At 39.9% G+C, this 13,733-nt stretch overlaps 1 protein-coding gene across 4 annotated transcripts in view; it reads right to left on the bottom strand.

Moving 5' to 3' along the window:
- Positions 1-13,158, bottom strand: part of R3HCC1L (R3H domain and coiled-coil containing 1 like) — a 65,213-nt gene extending 52,055 nt beyond the window's left edge. Inside the window, exons 1-2 of one of the 4 annotated variants that reach the window (XM_079793348.1) lie at positions 12,234-13,144; positions 793-3,643 (exon numbers count right to left, since the gene is read on the bottom strand). The gene's annotated coding sequence lies outside the window, so the exon portion shown is untranslated. Of the gene's footprint in view, positions 1-792; positions 3,644-12,233 lie in introns of all 4 variants that reach the window. The other 3 variants (XM_079793349.1, XM_079793351.1, XM_079793350.1) reach the window with 3 other exon arrangements.
- Positions 13,159-13,733: the final 575 nt, after the last annotated feature.

Genomic DNA, 13,733 nt, shown 5'->3' with positions numbered 1-13,733 from the left:
AAGGCCCTTGGCAGAAAACAAGTTCCCCACCCCTGCTTTAACCCTTACAATAACATTGCACCTTTGCTGATCCCTTTATGAACTTTAGGAAAGCTAGAGCTTAAAAGAATAGATATTAATTTTCCGTTTTTCCAGTGGAAAGAGATTGAAGAAAGCAAAGCTAGTAATCCCACTTTCCGAACTAATTCCAGTATTTAAACAATCACTGTTCTCTTTACAACAAACACCAAAATTAAGAAAGGCAGAGAATAGAAGAAAATCTTCCAAAGAGCCTGTCTGTTAGCAAATTGCCACCTTCAAACTTGTTTTACATGAGTTACAACATAAATTGACAGTGAAGAAACAAAATATAATCAAACTAATATTTAGAGTAAATGAACAGTCTTTCTATAAAATATGCATAAGCCCTGGCTGGTGTAACTTGGTTGGGCACTGTCCTGAGCACGGAAAGGTTGCTGGTTCAATTCCTGGTCATTGCAGGCTTGATCTCCGGTAGGGGGCATGCAGGAGGCAGCCTATCTATGTTTCACTCTCACATTGATGCTTCTCTCTCTCTTCCCCTCTCTCTAAAAATCAATAACATTTTTTCTAAAAATATATGCATAAGTATACTTAATTGACTTACCAAATAAGTGACATTTATTTTTTGAGTAATGAAACTCTATAACAGGGGTGGGGAACCTTTTTTCTGCCAAGGGCCATTTAGATATTTATAACATCATTCGCGGCCATACACAATTATCAACCTAAAAATTAGCCTGCTATATTTGGTCAAACATTTCATTAACTCACCCCTAATGTGATGGCTGAAACTGCTTCTCTTGGGTGAGGCGTGTGATGTTAGCTGGTATTGATGAAGTTGCTACTCGCAACTGCTTTTCCAGGTTTGTGTAGATCAGTCTGGAGCGCAATCGACTCTTTGTTATGGTAAGTTTTGAAAAGAATTGCTCGCAGCAGTAAGTTGTTCCAAACACAGATGCATATTTCAATGCATGTCTCCTCAAAGTGGGAAATTCATTGTTACTTATGTAACGTTTATAGAACTCAAGCAGTGGGACATTGCTGTACCTAGCTTTCAGCCCATCATTGCTTTGCAGCTGAATGATTTCGTGTTGTAGGTTATCAGGCACATCAGCTGGTTCTACATTGAATGGTGTAGCAAAGATGTTCAATTCCATTTGTTTACTTTTCACGTCCTTGAATCTTTCCTTAAATGCCTCAATTAGTTTTGCACATTCACTAGCATATTCAAGTGTTGTAGAAGGCTTTTGTCCTTCCAGAGTGGGGAAATGCATTGTGTTATTCCTTTCCAGTTGCACTTTCCACAGCCTTAATTTAGCTTCAAATGATATCACCTTTGAAAGCAGAGTGCTGAGAAGCTGGTTGGGGCCCTGTAACTTGACATTCAACTCTGAGAGGTAGTTGGTAATGTCCACCATGAATGCTAGATCACACAGCCACTTGCTGTCAATGAGTTCCCTGACAGGTTTTCCCTTCATCTCCATGAACTGCCTGACTTCATCCCGCAGTTCATAAAACCTCATGAGCATGTTCCTGTGACTCAGCCACCGCACTTCACAGTTATAAACAAGATCACCGTACTCAGAGTGAAGATCATTCAGTAACTCCTTAAACTGGCGGCTGTTAAACCCTCTGCTTTTGACAAAATTTATGCATGACACTACTGTTGACATTACACTGTTAAGCCGCAATGACTGTGCACAGAGACTTTCTTGGTGTATGATGCAGTGGCATACAATTAAATTACTTGGATCAAGACTAAGACGATCCAGTTCTTTCTTGACCAATGAAATTAACCCTTTTTGCGAGTCAACCATTGCTGGAGCTCCATCTGTAATAAGACCACTTAACTTTTCAAATGTTAGCTCAAATTTTTTCATTGATAAAACAAGTCTCTCAAACAAATCCTCACCTCTTGTAGTGCCATGCATGGCTTCCAGTGACAGCAGTTCCTCTCGCGTGTCAAACTCTGCAGTTATCCCACGAACAAAAATAGCCAGTTGGGCAGTATTTGTTATATCCATTGTCTCGTCACAAGCCAGAGAGAAAAATTGGAAATCTCCTGCAGAATTCTTCAATGTCGTTTCAATATCTTGTGCTAAATCAGTAATCCGATCTGAGACAGTTCTCCGAGACAAACTAACACTTTGAAACAATTTTACCTTGTCTGGTGCTAACAACTCTGCAGCAGCCACCATGCACTCTTTCACAAACTCTCCCTCTACATGAGGCCTCAGCTTCTTTGCTATTAGCTCGCTCACTACATAACTCGTCTGAATAACATTGTCTCTGTCACAACCAGGCTGAGTGAAAGCAGCTTGTTGTAATTCCAAACTCCGCTGAAGAGCATTGATTTTATCCAGACGCATTTGGCCTCCCAATTCACTGAGTTTAGCATGTTTTGAGCTGTAATGACGCTCCAGACTGGCTTTTTCCATTACTGCTAACATATCGCCACAAACTAGGCACACAGGTTTGCCTTTGACTTCAACAAAAAAATAATCATTTGTCCATTGTTCTTGGAAAGATCGACGCTCTGCATCAACTTTTCTCTTCTTTGTAGTCGCCATTTGTAGGATGTCACACCACTTAAGTTTTAATAACTATCCAGTGTGTGTGTTGCCATAGACACTATTATTTTGCTTTAACTGCTGTTCTAATCCTGCATTTTGGATTTGGAACATATGCAATGTTCGTATCATCATATCATCAACACCTGAGGTCTTTTCTGTGTGCTGCTGTAATTTCATTAATCTTCATATGAATGAGACTGTTTTGGGGAGGATTGTTGATTGTGGATAAAGGTTGGATTGGAGTTATTGTCTGTGTCAACAAAAAAGTCGACAACATCGTCTTCAATCATCAGAGGCAAGATCCTCAACATTGTGAGGAATCATCTCATCTCATCATGACTGATCGCCATAGTTTCGTGTTAACACTGTCCCAATGTGTACACTCCCAGCCTGCCTGGCACTGACTGTCCTCTGAGTCACCACAATACAGGCAGACAGGCTTAGGTCAGCAGACAAGAAGCTTTCATGTACTCCTCTGTGTCTTGTCTATCCCGTAATGGATGTTCCTTCATTCCTTGCTTGTCCCTCAAAATTTACATTATTGACCTGGCCTATCTGCTCACTGGTTAGAGCACTGGCCCAAGGACTGAAGGGTCCAGGTTCGATTCCCAGTTAAGGACACTACCTGGGTTGCAGGCCCGATCCTGGCCCCAGCTGGGGGTGTATACAGGCGGCAACATATCAATGTGTCTCTCTCACAACAATGTTTCTCTCTCTCTTTCTATTCCCCCACTTCCACTCTCTCTAACAAAACAAAACAAAAAAATCAATGGGGGAAAAAAAATATCCTCGGGTGAGAATAATAAAAAAAATTTTCATTATTATGATTCACTTAATACAAATGTATGTTGCTATAAAAAAAGCTCCTAGATCTATTGAATTTCGAGTCCTGCCTGCGGTTGCCTTGGCAGGGCCAAACCAAATATTTCAAGGGCCTTATACGGCCCATGGGCTGGATGTTCCCCACCCCTGCTCTACAACAAAGAGACTGACTCTGTCTGAAGAAAAATGGTACAAAAATTCCTTTCTGATAGACGCAGCAGCCTCACCTGGAAAATAATAATAATAAAAGTCATTTTTATTAAAATGTGTAATCATTTCTTTGACACTTGTCTGTGCACTTAACTTACATTATCTCATTTCATGAATACTAAGCGTTTAACCCAGAGATTTACCACAGATTGTGCAAGAAAAATAAATACACACACAAAGTACTTTTTAGAAACTCATCAACAAAGCAGAATAAAGAAATGTTATCTTTCATTCTCAGTCTTCTGAGAACTGGTCTGAGGGGGCAGAAACACCAATTAACTGACATTTTTTAAAAAAAAGAAGTGTACAAAACAAAATAATATAAATGATCAAAAACACAAAAAGACATTCAACTTCCAGGGATTACTATAGTTTTTATAGGATGGCACATAGTAGATGCTCAGTAAGAATATGCTGAATGGAAGTTTGAATAGATGGATAAAAAATAAGCATCATCAGTTAGCAAAGAAATAATAAATATGTTCTTTATTATCCTTCAAACTGGCAAAGGTTTTTTAAAAAAGCGATAAGATCCTGTTTTGGTAAATATAGACTGAAAAATTACATAGAATGAAAAATTATACACAACTTTAATGTCCATCTATATGGGCAAGAGTAAATAAATTATGGTACATCTATATCATGGAAAACAATACAAACATTAAACAGAATAAAGTAGCTCTACAAATATTGACATAAAGATCTATAAAACATGTTAATAAGTTTTTTAAACACCAATTTAACGGGAAGTGTACAAAACCAATAAAAAGAAAACTTTAAAACATTCCTGTGACACAAATATAGATTTGAAATAGAAAGATATTCCTTGTTCTTAGATAGAAAACTCAACACAACTCAACGTCATCCAGATGTCAGTTCTCTCTTCATTAATTTATGAATTTAACATAATCCCAATAACAATCCTAATACATGCAAGCTTTTTTATGGCCACAGCTGCTACTAAAGTTCAACAGAAAAAACAAACATGTAAGAATAGCCAATAACACAGTAGAAATTTTAGAAGCTGGCCCTTGATATACTATAATTAAAACTGTGATAATGGTGCAGGAATATAGACTGGTGCAAAAGAACAGAAAGTCCAGAAATAAATTCAATGGAAACTTAACATATGATAAAGGTGGCATCTCAAAACACAAGGGCAAAATTGTACTTTTTAAAGAAAATATGCTGGGACAACAAATTAACATTTGTAAAACATTATAAGTCCACACAATATTCATTAAAAAAAAAAAACCAAATGAATCGGAGATCCAAACATAACTAAAATCATACAAGTAACTAGAGGAAAATGTGTAAATTCCTTTTTACCCTGGGTAAAGGAGAAGGTTTTCTAAATATTATCCAAAATTCTGATGCAATGAAAAATTGGAGTACATAAAAGTCTAAACAAATACACACATACACCCTAAACAAACAAACAAAAGACAACTGGCAAACTGTAACATATCTACACTAATAAAAGAGTAAGATGCAAATTGACTGTACCTTCACAACACCCACCGCCAATCAGGAGTGAGTATGCAAATTAACCCAGCAAAGATGGAGGGTTAATTTGCATACACAGGCTCCAAACAGCTGGGGCGTTCTACACTGTCCCAGCCACTCCAGGCCTCTGGGCAGCATGGGAAGGCGGAAAGGCGGCTCCGGGCCGGAGCGAAAAGGCATCTCCGGCTGGAGCGAAGGCGGTGCCGGCAGCCAGGGGAAGGAAGGCCCATTCTTGCATGTATATTCGTGCATCAGGCCTCTAGTATCATTTATAAAGAGCTAATTTCCCTAATGTGTTTTTTTAATTCTTAACCCTTTGCACTCGCTTGCTTTTTTCTCAATTCCTTTATTCTAATGCTAACCGTGTCAAGTCACACTCGACATCCGAGTGCGAAAGGTTAAAAATTGAGGGAGGGAAAAAGAAACACCTGATAGAAAAGTGAATAGAAAGATATAAGAGCCCTGGCCAGTGCATCTCAGTGGCTAGAGCATCGGCCCGCACACCAAAGGGTCTCGATTTCCATTCCCAGTCCAGGGCACATACCTGGGTTGTAGGTTTGATCCCAGGCCCCCAAGGGAGGCAACCAATTGGTAATTGATGTGTCTCTCTCATAACAATGTCTCCCCACCCCCCAAAGGTCAATGGAAAAAATATCCTCGGGTGAGGATTAACCAAAAAAGACACAAGACAATTCACACAAAAAGAAATATTAAGATGACCTTTATTCATATGGAAAGACCTTCAAACTCACTAATAAGAGAAGTGAATATTAAAACTATATGGAGATACCATTTCTTACCTATAAGGTTAATAAAAATTAAAAGGTATAAAATAACACATTCTGATTGATGGTAATGTTGTGGGGAAACTAACACTCTCATACATTACTGATGGGAATTCAAATTTGTACAGCCCCCACAGCAAGAGATCTGGCAATATTTTAAAACTATATATGCTTTTAAACTTTTGACCCAATCATCCCATTTTAGGAATTTACCCAAACATACACTTCCAACATATGAAAAGATATATATGGACAAGGTTAGTCACTGCAGCACTGTGTATAAATGCAAAATATTGGAAAAAGCATAAGAGAATGGTTAACATCCTCACAATAGAGTACTATGCAACTGAAGGAGGAAGGAAAAGACAAGGGAGAAATGAAGGGAGGAGAGCGAACTCTATAAATTGATGTTGAATGGATTTCAAAATACGTTAGGTGAAAAATGCAAAGTACAAAAGAGTATCTATCTATACTAGTAATATGGTTCCTTTTGTGTAAAAAAGAAGAGAAAATAAGAAAATATACCTGTATCTCCTCATTCATGGGGGGAAAACACATAGGAAGGATAATTCAGAGAATGATGATATTGGTTACCTATATAGAAGGTAGGCAGAAACAGGGTAGGAAAGAAAGGATTAAAAAAAAAAAATGGGTGACACTGCTCTAAGTATATATTTTTAATACAATTCTGACTTTTGGAAGAATATTAATGTTTCACATACTCAAAAATAAATAAGATCAATTAGGATGAAGAGAAAAACTTAAAATGCAAATAGAACTGAATTGTATTTCAAATGACTAAGATAACCATGCAAGGGAAGAAATAATATTGGGGAGAGAAAATTAATCCAAGTAACTTTTGAACATGGTTTTTATATCAATAATGTCCAAAAGTAACATAATAGGAGCCACATAAATAATTTAATATTTTCTAGTGGCCGCATTAAAGTAAAAATAGGTAAAACTTTATTAATATATTTTATTATATCTGATATAGCTTAAACATGTCAACATATAAACAATATAAAGACATTGTTAAAATATTAATTCCTTATTTCATACTAAGTTTTCAAAATCCAGTATATATTTTACACTACCACACATTTCAATTTATGTGGTTAGTGGCTACCCTATTGGGCAGTGGAGATTTACTGGTAGACTAAATGATTATGCTTTAGATTTATGCTAAAGGAAAAAACTATCAACAAATATTGAACTCTACTTACTAGGTGTCTTCCATACCTTTATTGACTTCAGAGAGGAAGGGAGAAGGAGAGAGAGATGGAACATCAATGAAGAGAGTCATTGATCAACTGCCTTCTGCATGCCCCACACCAGGGACCTGACCCACAGCCTGGGCATGTGCCCTGACCGGGAATCGAAACGTGACCTCCTGGTTCACAGGTTGATGCTCAAACACTGAGCCACGCCAGGCAGGCTACTAGGTGTCTTTTAAATAGTGTCATGAGCTAGCAATTAACCTATTTTCTGACATTCTAGAATTGAGCCAATAAGTAAAAACATGAATGGGGCTAGGTTTCTGTTAAGAGGAGGAGTTATAAAGATAAAATGAAGGCTAGAATAAATTCTGTAGTGTTGGATTAGAATCAGTGGTGTAGACACAAACACACATATTCATATATCATATGTATATATTTCCCTGATGCCTGCTAAGAGGGCCTACAAGTAATGACACACAGCAGCAATGAGGACATCTAGAATCCAGGTCCTGGCTTATAATGCCATTCTCTAGTCAAAGCAACCAGAGATTCTTGAAAAAATAACTCATTCTAAGGCTTGGGCTGGGAAAGTCTGAGATGGGCCTAGAACATCTTGTTGTGGTAGAAAGTAAAAAATTGTTAAAACAACAAGAGCAATCCGAAAGGAGACGACAGATCAACTTAGGGGTTCCCACTGGCCAAATCAGGGACAGCATCAAAATAATGAAATAAAGTAGTATTATAAACAAGCATAGGAAAACGATGGAATTAAAAAATCAACATTTAGAAACCATCATGAAAATGATTCAGACAGAAATCACTAGTAGATATTAAAATTAGTGAGTAAAAGTTCAAGAAGTAACAGAATATATTTATAGTCTCAAGTATTTTGTCAAAGATACTTCAAAATTACAAAATGTGAATGTAGTTAATTCCACTAAAAATGACTAAAAGGTATATTTTATGTTACATATATTTTATCACAAAAAAACTATGAAAGAAAAAACAGTAACTTCACACTAGAAAACCTAGCAGACATTACCTTAATGAAGTCATAACATTACTTCTGTGCTACTCCTGCCAGAAATGGATAACCTGAATCCAATCATGAGAAAATATCAGATAAACCCAAATTAGAGGCATTCTACAAAATAACTGGTCTTCGGTCTTCAACAATGTCAATGTCATGAAAAGAACAAAGACTGAAGAAATGTTAGAGATTAAAGGAAACTAAAGAGCTATGACAACTGATTGCACTTCATGATCTAAAATTTTCTTTTGCTATAAAAATACATTATTGGAACAATGGGTGAAATTTGAACAAGTCTATAGATTACACGGTAATATTAAATCAGTGTTAATTTTGTGGTTTTGACAAATGCACTGTGGTTACATAAAATGTCCTTGTTTTTAGAAAATGCACTCTCAAATATTTAGGTATACAAGGGATTAGGTCTGTCCCTTAGCCTCAAACAGTTCAAGATACACACACACACACACACACACACACACACACAACAGAGACAGAAAGTGTTAACATCTGAGGTACTTGGGTAAATTTTTTGCACATTTTGTAGTCTGCAATAACGTCAACATAAATTTAACAGGAAAAAAGAGGTGTTAAGCATGGTACTTGGCACGTAATCTGCATAAATGATAGCTGTTAGATGTTGTTAATGAGAATATTATCTCTGGTTTCTGCCCCCCCAAAAAATTCTCAACTCAAGACATACACTTTTATGGTGGGAAATAACTTGAAACAGCCCAACTGCAAGCCAATTATTAACATTACATATATTCTTTTCTAAGAGGCAAATTACATATTAAGGAGTGCAACAAATCTTTTGCCCATATTTTTGCCTCTACACCAAGTAAAATGGTTATGAACTAAGCCATTTGACTATTCCAGAAAACCATACCATCATATTCACAGGTTAACCTGTTACTTGGGAACCTTACTAGATACCAGAACCTGCTGTTTCCAACAGTGCATCTCTTCTTCCATATTTTTAGCCCTCGTCAGAAACCAACTGTGTTTGACGTTAAAAAAAAAAAAAGATACAGGAAGGACAACAAATATTTATAAAATTGAAGAGTGAATTTGAAGAATGGAAAACTATACAGAAGGCTAGCAAAAGACAGTGAAAAATGCACACCATGAACTGGGAGCAACTGGCCCATGTTTTATTGACGAGAAAATCCTCTCCAAATTCAGTCTTACTGCTGCTGAGCAACACCCTATAACTTCTCTTCTATCTAAAGCTCTGACAACTGGAATTTCTCTGTAATTCAATAAGCTCTTTGGAGTTACCCAGGCTTCATCCATCCTGCCGGGTACATCAGTGGAGAACTCTGTTTTCCCCACTAAGAGCACATTTTGTGGTTGATGGCATAGGAGTAGGGTTCTCTTTCAAGACATGAATAGTCTAGTTCCATTTCTTCTCACTTTTCCTATAATCATTCTGAGTTCATTTTCTCATGATCTGTAAAACGGATAATAATACCAATGGAGTGGGAAGTCTGCAACAAATACATTTCAACAGCTAACAGTAATGTCTAAATTATAGTTCAGGCTAGTGGTTTTCAATGTCACCCTGCAAGTCACCAGTTTTATACATAATGTGAGGGCTAGTCCTATATTTCTACAGTTTTGTAATTAAAAATATATACTTTTACTTTCAGTATTCACTCATTTACTTCATGTCTAATGAGCACATGAATGCCGAATCAACAATATAGCAGTCTTATTCATTCTGGTGAGATATTTTGTGAATGGTTAGTTAATAGGAGCTAATGAGGACAGGGTCACAGTTTCAAACATGTTGGCCAATTAGTTTTGCTGTGTTTCAGGGTTCCTTGGTCACGATCAACAACCTTAACCTTGGCTGAGGGAAGAAAAATACACTGATCAAGTAAAGCACTGAGGGAATGAATATAGATGTATCACCAAAATTCGTAACTATCCGAAAAATACAATAAAAACTGAAAATAGTAACACCACCATCTAAGCCTGGCTAGATGTAGAGTTCAAACAATGTCTAAATTTTTCAGTCATGCAGGTTGGTATTATTATCCGTTTTACAGATCATGAGAAAATGAACTCAGAATGATTATAGGAACCAAAGTCACAAAACAGTAAACAACAGAGCCTAGCTTCAAACCTTGATCAGTCTGACTCCAAAGCTTATGTTATTTCCACCATACCATACTGTCTCTCCAGAGCATGCCTTAGGGACATAGGACAATCCACAAAATGTTCTTATTCAGAACTATTCAGCACAGTCATCACTAACTGAGCTTCACTATGTACACTTAGATGCTTTAGCTGAGAATGTGTCTACCTTCGAAAAACTTCTTTTAAGTAAAAGAAGAGTCAAAAAAAATATTTAAAACACAAAAGAAAAAACACATTACAGCACACAAAGTAGATTTTAATGAAAGTGATCACTTACATTTTTGTATACAAATCTGGAGTGAAAAAATATCTTGCTGATTCATGAATAAGAATGAAACTGACAAAGCAGAGCCAGGGAATATCACATCAAAAAAGAGAGTAAGAAAACATTTCCTAAACATCTGAGTCTACTAACATCTTGCAGTCAACAGGTTGAAAAAAGAATTTAAAATAAACATTTCATTTCTTAACCAGAAGACTCTGCTTTGACCAACAAGTCAGTTTTCCCTATTAGGTTTTTCTCCTAGTATCTCTAAACTCTCACTCCTTGCAAATACACACAAACCAATGCCACCATCAGCATCAATCACCAAGAATTTCCGCCTTCAAAAAATGAAGTCACTCCTGAATGGATTAAAAACAAAAACAAAACCAAGACAATAGGACATCCCCTGAGGGCTCCCGGACTGTGAGAGGGGGCAGGCCAGGCTGAGGGACGCCCCTTCCCCACCCCCCCACCACAACCAGTGCACAAATTTTTGTGCACCAGGCCTCTAGTCTTTACATAAAATGCAACTGCTTAAAAAAAAAACATACCTGCAATCTGAGAACTTGGTTACAGTATTTTAAGTTTATGGGTTAAGGATAGCTATCTTCACTTTACAAATTAAAAAAAGGAATCTCAAGAAAATACTAAAGTTATGTTTTATCATCATCATTGTCATCAGTTACAATAGCAAAAGAACGAGCACTTACTCCAGGCACTACTAAGCTCTTTATATTCATATCTCATTTAATCTTTATAGACACCTTTCGAGGTAAATGCTATTACTAGTATCTCCATTTTAGAGACTGGTAAACAATCTTCGAGGTCAATTTGCCAAAAGTCATAAATATAAGTCACAACACCGGGACCTGAACTCAAATTGGTTCAACTTTGTACATTCAACTAATTCCCTACACTGCCAACCTCTTTGTTTTTCTGAACCACGTTCAAATAGTTTTCAACCAATTATTTCAGAATAAATACAAGTTAAGGTTACCTAACTACTACTCCTCCAAGCCCATAAAAATTTTATTATAAAATCCTCATTCTCTAAAAGGGGAAGAAAACTGAGACCCAAAGCCACCTGCTTAGAGTCTCAGAGCTTAACTGCCAGAAAAAGAAACAAATTAGAATACTGGCTGTTTATATTCTGAATTCTAACTCTGAGGAAAAACAGACGCCTGGCACGTGTACCTAGGATAGGTGAACATCACCCTCTCTTTTGAGCTCGTATGCACACAAGGTTATGGGGCTTGTGTAAGAATCAGGGCGGGTAGTCTCTGAAAGGGGGGGAGAAAGACGGCTGCTGAAGACAGGCATTCGTTTTAGCACCGTATCTGAGATACCTGAACCTGAAATAATGTTACAACAGAACAAGGGGGGTGGACAGGTGTGTCTGTGTTGGGGGGAGGGAAGTGTCCAAATTCTGATGGACCTTAAAATCCGGACGAAGTTGAAAACTGACTCCACAGGTGACAGACAGGGCCCTGAAACCACCTCTTCCCCAGGAACACGGCACAAGCACATCTGTACGGCTCATCTTCATTTCCAAAGGCACTAGCCACCTGTTTGTTAACTCATCTCATCTTCATCAACAGCATGACCATGTTCAAGTTTAGGGAAGAAACACGAATGTGACTTTAAAATGCCACTGACCTGGACTTACGACGGAAGGCTACGGTCATACGGGAAACAGGCTTCCTCACACTGGAAGGCGGGCAGGCCAGGGACTATGGTCCCCGTTTTCCACAGAGGGAAGCCGAGCCGAGGCTGCGGGAAACGGGCTACCGACGACCACAGGCCCAGCAAGAGGGAGACCTAGACACCTGCCCGGGCCCTCGGACTCCACATCCTGGGATTCCTCCCTCACGCAGCTCCGAGAGGCGGCTTTCCTCATAAGGAAAACTAATGGCCGGGCACCGGGTGTCCCGAGGGCCTCCCCGGAGAACCAGGAAGTGCCTCCTCCCGCACCGACTGCTCACTCCCAGCCCATAGCCCACGGCTCCCGGGCAGCGGAGGGAGTGGACTCACTCCAAAGGCTCGCACCCCGGAAACCACTCACAGCCCCGGGTCGTCTCCGGACGCCCTCCGCGGCCCACAGCCCCGGACCCCCGAGTCGCCACGCACCCCCTCAGGACCTGTTGAAACCCAGAAAAGAACGCCCCCACCCCCTACAGGGAGTTTTGGGGCGAGGGCCCTCAGCGGGCGCACAGCCCCAGGCAGAGCAAAAGGGCCTCGGTAGGACGGCAGGATCCCCCGCAACCCAAGTCCCTCAGGGGTCGAAGGGCGGGAGCTGCCCAGTAACCTCCGCCCCAGGCGGGGGCCCGCCCCGCGGGTCACGTGAGAAAAAATACCGGTAGCAAACTAAAGAGAAAGGAACTCCCGTCCCAGGTGTGAGGGGAGAAGGGGACGCCACGAGCCCCAGTATTTTTTCTCGGGGCGCAGAGGGAAGGAGGGACGGGGGGAGGGAGGCAGAGGGACTCGGGGCAGCTCGTTACCGGGCGCGCCGTCGTTCTCCGCTTCCGCCGCCTCCTCCTCGAAGCTCTGGCTCTTCCGTCGGCGCCTCGGGGGCGAGCGCCAGGCCTCAACTCCGCCCCGCAGCGCCGAAGGGCCTTCTGGGGGCTGTAGTCCCGGGCCGTCGGCTGCCACGGGTCACGTGGGGGGCGGGGCTAGCAAAATGAAGAGGTGGGGAAGGTGCTTAGGGCTTAGGCTCAACTCTTACCCCTTCCCCTCAGCTACCAAGGTACTCGAATCTCTTCACATCCCACTCAATCATACCATCTCTCCCCTTCACAGCCAAGTTTCTTGAAAAATGTAGTCTAAATTCGCTGTCTCCACTTCCTCCTTCGTCCTCTGCCTCCACAGAAAATGTCCTTGTTGCCCAGTTCATCGGAGATACTTTCAGGTCCTCTAACTTAAGCGTTAGGCACCGTTTGACGCTGTTGGACATTCTTTTTCACTTATTTTCTGACACTCGTCAGGTTTTCCTTCTTCCTCTCAGGCTCCAAGAATTGTTTTTTCTAACCCACCTCATATATTAGTGTTCTCCAGAGTTCTTGGTATTTGCTCTGGGGGAGGGGAGGCCCCTGCCGCTCCTCTCTTGAGTTTGTTGTTTGTATTCCCAACTTCATAGACTGACGCCCTCCTCATCCAGGT

Source organism: Cnephaeus nilssonii (genome assembly GCF_951640355.1).
Source record: "Cnephaeus nilssonii genome assembly, chromosome: 16".
NCBI classification, from domain to species: domain Eukaryota; kingdom Metazoa; phylum Chordata; class Mammalia; order Chiroptera; family Vespertilionidae; genus Cnephaeus; species Cnephaeus nilssonii.
Note: the sequence above shows the minus strand (reverse complement) of the source record. Positions and strands in the feature narration are given on the sequence as shown.